The following is an 8,322-nucleotide window of genomic DNA, read 5'->3' on the forward strand; positions in this document are numbered from 1 at the left end:
TCAAGACATATAAAAAATTACTACCAATAATAATTTGTGTCTGATATGTTTTTTCCACTTCATGTATCAAACTCTGCATCCAGTGGCAGCACAAAAATCAAGCCTGTACATATGGAGGCTGGTAAGCCTCCTTCCCCTTTTAATACATCCATTGTCATGTCTGTACAAATACCTGACTCACCAAATAATCTCAATTTGTCTGTTACTGACAGTAGTTGCTGTGAACAAAGGCCCACTGAGAATGTGTGGTTGTGGCTTTAAATGAAGGTGAATTATAGGAATTAAAGCTTGTTCAACTTTTTCTCAGGATACGAGCGTCCACTCAATCCACTCAAGTCTAAAATTTAAAATACAATAAATATAAGTGATATTTACTACATGGAGGAGTTTACCTGAAATAAAAAGAAAAGACATGACTTCAGATGTCAAAGTTAATCCTCTTCTACTCGTTCTCTACTCACTCACTTTGTAAACTACCTGAGAGAGCTGCTGTATGATCAGAAGACATGACTAGTTAGTGACTGAAACAGCAGGGGGCGCTGTGACTCTGAGCCTCACATCACAGACTGCTGCTTGCATCACATTTTGGTGAATTAAGGAATTAAACCTTGATCAACTTTAGCACTCAGTGAATGTCACTTGTGGTAAGAAAATCAACTAAAAATCTAAAATGTAAAATACAATGAAAAACAAGTTCTACTTACAAGGTTGATGGTGTTTGGCTGAAAAAAGAAAAGACATGATATCAGATGTTATAGTTATAAATGGTAGGATACTGATCTCCTCCTGCTCACTCACTGGTTAAAAATCCCTTCTACCTTTTTATTTTGATCCTGTTTTATTTATTTTCATCTCAGTTGTCTCATATATGACCAGAGGAGGCTCGTCCATAGAGGCAGAGGAGGTTGTTCCTCTATTTTTACATCATTTACAAAATCATTTCTGTCTTCTTTGGAAAAAATCCATTATTGAAATTCTGATTATCAAACAAACAAGATGCCACAAATGCAGTGAGACGTTTCATCTCCATGAAAGAAAGAAGAAGACGTCAGATAACGTGAGTCAGATACATCTTCTCTCTTTCTGTCTCTTTGGTCGCTAATTTCTTCTCTGATGATTAAATGTTTCTGTGGCTGTTGTGTGAATTTATCTCTTTAACAAGAAAGCAGCAGAGATCATATAATGTGCTGTAGGTAGTTTACTTGTTGAAGAGTTACAGTGAGCTGTCTGGACTCACTCATTCATTTGGAATTGATCCAGTTTTTAATTGAGTGGTTGTTCAGTCACCTGTTGATGTTGTGTGATTAGTGAATGAGTGTGCAGGAGGTCTGGCTGCTTGTTGTGACAATATCTGCATTGTTTGTTTTTAATTTGAGCCGTATATTGAATAATACATTTAAAGTAACTAGAATAACAACAGTGTTAACATGTCAGCTTTGTAGACTATATTTTGTATGTTGTGCATATAGATCAGAGTGTGTAAGTCATATATTTGATACATGCATTAATACTTTTTGATGTGAACCTACACTTTTAGATCTGTGAATGTTTTAGTGTTCAATCTTTCTAGTATTCAGCACTGATCTGAACCTGTATCACATTATAAGCTTTGTGGTACTTTATATATTTCTGGATACTAAGAAAATAAATAAGAAACACGTATAAATCATGTGATATGTTGTCTGTTTGTGATGAGAACATAAATCTGTTGTCACAAAAGAACAATAATATAAATGTGAAGTTAACCTTATATAACTTTGTTGGTAAAATGACACATCTGAACCACTTCAGGGCTAAAATGAACACTTCTTTGTTTAGAAACAATATGTTTCTGCTAAATGTCTTTAAAGAAGCAGCCTTTTCACCACTCAGTGTTTTTTGTTTTTTGAAAGCAAATTGTTTTATTGGCATATAAAATTGTTGATTGACAATGATATAGTATAATGCAGTTTGTTGTATATTCCATGTTACATTGTGTTTGAATGTGGGTTGCTATAATTCAACAGGTTCTGCTATAAATCATGTTGGTGTTTTAAAATCTTGTTCCATGTGCCCCTTTTTAACTTTGAGCACCTGCTCCTCTAAATGTCTCTACACATTGAACATAAGAACATAACTTGAACATAATAAAGTAGACATAAGTAGCCAACTAGTGTAAAATAACATGAGGCTGTCGGTTGGTTTTCCTCATGTTCTCTCCAAGTTTTTGAGTCACCAGCCGCCACTGATACTGAAGCATCAGTTTTAGAGCAGCATGTTACTGTTGTAGCTGCTGGAGGTGGAGCTAGTTTCAACTACTTTATATACAGTTAGCTAGTTTAGTCCAGAGGTTCCCAACCTAGGGGTCAGGCCCCTCCAAAGGGTCAGCAGATAAATCTGAGGGGTCGTGAGGTGATTAATGGGAGAGGAAAGAAGAAAAAACAAAGTTCTGATACACAAATCTGTTTTCAGTTTTTTTTTTTTTTTTTTTTCTATGATGTTGGATTTTTGGTGAAATATTGAATCATTTGAACATTTATTGAAATGAAAACATGTGAGAAGTTTAGAGGTAAAAATTACTATTCGGTGGAGCTGTTAAGAAGTGATTTAAAAGAAGTTACTGATCCTGCTAGCCTTATCTCCTCAGGCAGGTTGCTCCAAAGCAGAGGGGTCCTGATGGCAAAAGCATGGTCACCTTTAGATTTAAGCCTCAACTTTGGAACAGCCAGAAGTGCCCCACCTGAGGATCTAAGGCTGCGGGCTGGCTTGTACGGGGTCAGAATAATAGATTTATTTCAATCAGGAGAGACTACATTTTTTAAGTGACAATAATTTTATTGAACATGCATAATGAGATGAAAATGTTCTGATTAGAGTTATGGTGAGAGTAGAATAGGATATCCCCCGATAGAGTCTAGACACAGGTGGTGGTGATGAATAAGGAAATATTGGAATCTGGATGATGAGGAGGAGCGGGCTTCTGGTGGTGAAGTGGAGGTGAATGGGGTGGTGGAGGATTGCGTCAATTCACACTGAAATGACAGCTGACAAGGACAGAGAGAACAGATTTGAAGTTTGGCCACTAAGACGTGATAGGCTGATAGAAATCGTGTAGGAATCTGATTTGTTAACTAAGATTAAGGCCCCTAATCAGCTGATAGAGAGCAGGAGAAGCAGAGAGAGAGTAATGACAGTGAATAAATGAATGAGTAATAGTCTTCCTGCTTGAACTTACACTAAACTCCATTTCAATCAGGAGAGATTCCTTTTTTAAGTGACAATAATTTTATTGAACGTGCATAATGAGATGAAAATGTGAAAGTTTTTGCCGATTAGATCTCATTGTGATGTCATCGTATTTATAAGGGGGAAGTTAAGGTGAGAGTAGAATAGGATATCCCCCCAAAGAAGAGAAAGGAAAGAGAACTGAGAGGAACATACAAACCAACACAATGTGTCTTGATCCTTACCTTACCAGGTGGAAATGGATTTGTAGTAAAATACGCAAAGGAAAAATTGAACAGAATAGCAGTAATACGCTGTTATATATTTAATATGAGATAAATAAGCTGAAAGATCAAGACTGAGCTTGGGATCACCATTACTATGTGGTGGGTGACATGAGGTCCTGAAGACCTTGTTTTGCACATTAAAGAGAAAAATGAGGTCATGAAAGAACGAGAGCAGAGTGACATTAGGCCTGATAGCTATACACACATGTGCTATGTGATGAGAATGTGAAAGTCTAGATGTTGTAAGAAGCGCGAATATACTAGCCATGATCAGCAATGTGATAAGCAGCGGAAAGACACCCATACACTGGGACACCACCACCAGTTATATGCATGACTTACCAGGATTAAGGCTTCAGAGAACTTTGACTGTGAGAACAGTGCTGATGTCTGGGATGAATATGGGAGGTGTAGGCGGAGGATGACCACCATCCCAGTTGTTAAAGGGAGGCAGACAAAATACCGTGTTGGCAGCAGAAGCAGCTGCACCTATCCTAAAAGAAAGCCCCGAATAATGTTAACTTACATGAAAGACGGCAGCAGGTGATAGGCTGCGATGAAGGTGTGTCGCTGCTGCTAGGATAGATGTAACCGCTGATATATCGATTGACAGCCCCAGGCAAAGACAACTAAGGAATAATGAGTAAAAATGCATGTGAGACGTGAATGTGGGATGATATAAGAAATAAAACTATGGCCTACACATGCAAAGATAGTCCTCCTGACTGAACTTATCTAAAGCTCAATACATAGGAGAACAAGTGAATGAAATAAAGATAATGTGTATTCTACCAGATGATAAGAGATAATTAAGTCTTGTGTAGAAGTATTGTGCTTAGACTCTACAGGACATTGTAAGTCGAGGGGCAGCGGCCCTGAGCAGCAGCAATATAAATACCCCAAAATAAAGGGCACAAGAAATACGCATCCTGATGTTCTCCCCTAAAGAACGCTTACTTACCAAGCAGGAATGAAACAGACCACATTTCATCATAAAGATGGTATAATCTGCTAAGAGATGAAACATAATATTGAGCATGACACAGAAAATACATTTTTTGAGTTTAAGAGATTAAAATGAACAGTGAACTATAGACAAAACACCCCCTATAATGATTAGGTCAGCACTGACCTGGACAGCTAACAATATTGAGCTGAAACATAGGATGGAAAGGGAGTCATAGTTCAATATATGAACAGTACTTTTGTTTAAATTTCTTAGAGACTGAAGAATATGAAATTAAAGGTAATACAAAATGTTGGGATTGAATGAATTATAGTCGCCAAAACATCCCCTTAGAACTCATAAAGGTCGAAAAACGAGGTGTTAACATGTATGAATGAATTTTATAAACATTTATTAGATAAAAGACTAAACTCAGACATTAATGTCGCTGGTAAAAGCAGCTTGTAGAAGTATAGCCTCCCATAGTGGCCAAGCAACACAGTCAGCAGTACGTAGTTCCCTCAATAAAAGCATATTAAAGACTTGAGCCACTGAATAATCATACTCCCAACTCTGTAGAAATATAGCTGTTGAGCTATTACCTTATGAGCAGCGCTTACATGAGAAAGCTTTGATATGACTGAATGTACAGCTCTTGAAGCACCACACTTAACAGAGCTACTGCTGAAGACAATCAGAGTGAGCTGATGTTGGGCCGCATGAAGAAGGATACGCTCCCTGCTGAAGAACTTAATAAAAGACACTGACAGTGATGCAGTCATGTGCTGATGAATGTGCTGATACATTTGACTGATGAGTTTGCTTATTGAGAAACTTAGTAAACTGTCCTCCTTAGTTGTAGTACCACTATGGGCAGCTAGTCAAAGTCCACTGAAAAGACTTAGTGTTGGGATGCTCCAAAAATATGCAGACTCAAGGTGAGAGAAGAATGAGAAGGAGTGAAATTGCAAGACAAAATTATGCAGTCACTGAAATGTTTGCTATGAGGAAGTATCGAAGAGCACAAGTATGGTCAGCTCTGACCAGACGAGGTACATGGCTGGTACCCGCCGAATGAAAAAGAAGATTGTATGATGCAGGGAGAAGGACCAACGCCCTCTATGATGAGGAAAGGGCCAATGACAATGCAGAGGATAGCAAGAAAAGCAGGGGAATGATGATATAATGATGCAGAGAAAGCAATCAGTGATACAAGTAGGCCATGATGCAGATCACAGCTCGCAGGTAGCAGGAGGTGAGGAAATGAGGTAAAACTGAAGGCAGAATATAGCAAAATAATGTAATTTTTGCTATACAGGGGTAAGTATGAAGAGCCCGAGCATGGAGGACTCTAAATTAAATCTTGTGTAGGCTAATGATAGTCAATAGACTCAAACCAAACATACTAATTAGACAGCTACATAGATATGCACTAGCGAGGAAAAATGCCCAATATCAACAGCTAAACGCTGAAGAACCACATGGCTAAGTTGAAAGCTAGTATGAAAACAATACTAAACTAACTGTACGCTTACAAAGTTCCATATACACATTGTTGAACTGTTTGGGCTGATCTATATCCTGAGTGCCACATGCTCTTTCTGTCTACTTCCTCCTGACTGTGAAGGAGTTGACCCAAAACAAAATTAAGCAGAAATGCAATAGAGGGCACAGACACCACATTACCGAATAAAATGCCTGAATGGTAAAATATGTAGTTAAATATGTACATTTGACGCAATGACTTTACAGGAACAGTGATGGGAAGATGTCAGGACGGACAGTGGTGGCACAGCTGGTGGAGGAGGAGCCTCTTCTATTGACAGTTTTTGACTGGATAGTAGATGAAGGTTCACCAGCGGCCAATTATTTTGTTTTGACATCCCAAATATCAGTGATCATCAGTATTAATCTTATTATGTTGTAAAAACCTTTATTTGGCCATTTAATTTGAAGGACTTGTTGTTTCAAACACCATTTAGACCACTGTGGACGCCCAAATTCTCTATTCAAAAATAATTTATGAAACATAACTAGCAAGAAAACATATAAAAATGCAGAATAAACATTATGAAGAAATGTGAGTTCAAGGAAAGTTTATTTGTGTAGCACATTTCATGCACCAAGGCAGGTTAATGCATTTACATAATAATATTAAAAATATATAAAACATTACTAAATGTTACTTTACAATCTAAACACCAATCTGAATTTCATATAAGCATGCATAAACTCAGAGTACTTTCACTGATACCTAATATTCTATATACTCAATACTCAATAGAGCCTTATGAAGAAGAGCATTGTGGTTTTCTAGGTTTTTATCTAAACTCAAACCCACATTCAAAAGAAGAAATCAAAGAAATCAATAGTTTATATTATGTAAACCACGTCTGCAACCAAATCCGTCGCTGAGGACTTTAGGAGCAATGTTTTATTTTTAAAATTTCTGTTTACTTCTGCAAATGTTTTGAATTTGAACCAAAAGCTGAAGAGCTGGTGTGAACAGATCACATGGTTCTTGATTTTTGAACCAAGAGATTTATTCACACAGCAGTTTTGCTATTGTAACTGTAAATTTGACGGTGTGAAGTCTAAATTACAACTGTGTGTAATTTTCTCCGTACATGCTTGTATAGTGTTGTTTCTGTTTTGCACTGACAAATACAGCACAGCTAGACAAGAAACAGCAACTTTAAAACAGTTTTTAGCTCCTAACCTGAAATGCTCATGGTATCATAACACACATAGAATACATGCTAGCACACACTGTCACTATGCCACACCTTTTCTGCTGAAAACATGTGTGCTGCCATTTTGTGTCTGTTGTTTTTAAATGGCAGACACAGAAAATTCTGCAAGTTAGCTGTTGATATTAAAGTCCCAAACACACTACCCTTATTCACCCAATGGAATTTTAAAGTATAGAAGATGGTCTATGTGATGTGTCTTAATAAGGTCTTGATGTAGGGCTTCTCATTTTTATATAAACACATGAATGAAACTCTACAGACGACAACATAATTATCTGGAACTGGCAGAAGCAGCGAATCAGACTGAATCTGCACGAGCTAGCAAGTTATAGTGCTCCTGTTTCTGTAATGTGATCAACAAAACAATCTGCAGTTATGATCAGAAAGCCACCTTGATAGTACATGACTTAAGTTAGAACATAGTTAGAGCTCGTCCACTGGGCAGAAAAAGCAAATTCAGCCTCGTGCTTCTGAGAAATCACATGACCAGTCTGTTAAGTTTTGTTTTTATGTGATACAGAGATCTGGCATGACTTGCTAATGTTATGTAATATAACAGCAGAGATGTATTGACTTTCTAGGAGGTCAGAGGTCACTGTGATCTTTGTCTATAAAACTGTCTATAAATGAGAAACTGAAAATACATCAACAGTTTGATTTGGATTTAGTGTTTTTAGATGTATTTGTTGCTCTTCAGATATCATGATGTATGACAGATGATTTTCTTATATTGTGTGTCACAGAATCTCCTGTGTTGTGATCTAACTATTGTAGTGTTGTATCATGAGTTACACTGTGATTCCAGCCTTCAATAAGAGCATCATATCTTCCATTTTATTCAGACTCTATGTGATGCAGTGTTTTCTGCCAATAGTGTTACTGTAATATATAGTATTTGTCTCTTTTTTTTTTTTTAGCACAAACTGAAGCTCTGATATCAAACATATCATCAATTCATCATGTTCCACTGGGAGGTCAAAGGTCAGACTAAACCAGTGGTGGAAGAAGAATTCGGATCCTTAAGTAAAAGTCCTGCATGAAAAAATTCAACTAGTAAAAGTACATAAGTATTATCTGCTTGATGTAGTTAAAGTATTGCAGTAAAAATAGTGGTTTGGTCCCTCTGACTGAT

The sequence above is a fragment of the Thunnus maccoyii genome, chromosome 15, assembly GCF_910596095.1.
Source record: "Thunnus maccoyii chromosome 15, fThuMac1.1, whole genome shotgun sequence".
NCBI classification, from domain to species: Eukaryota; Metazoa; Chordata; class Actinopteri; order Scombriformes; family Scombridae; genus Thunnus; species Thunnus maccoyii.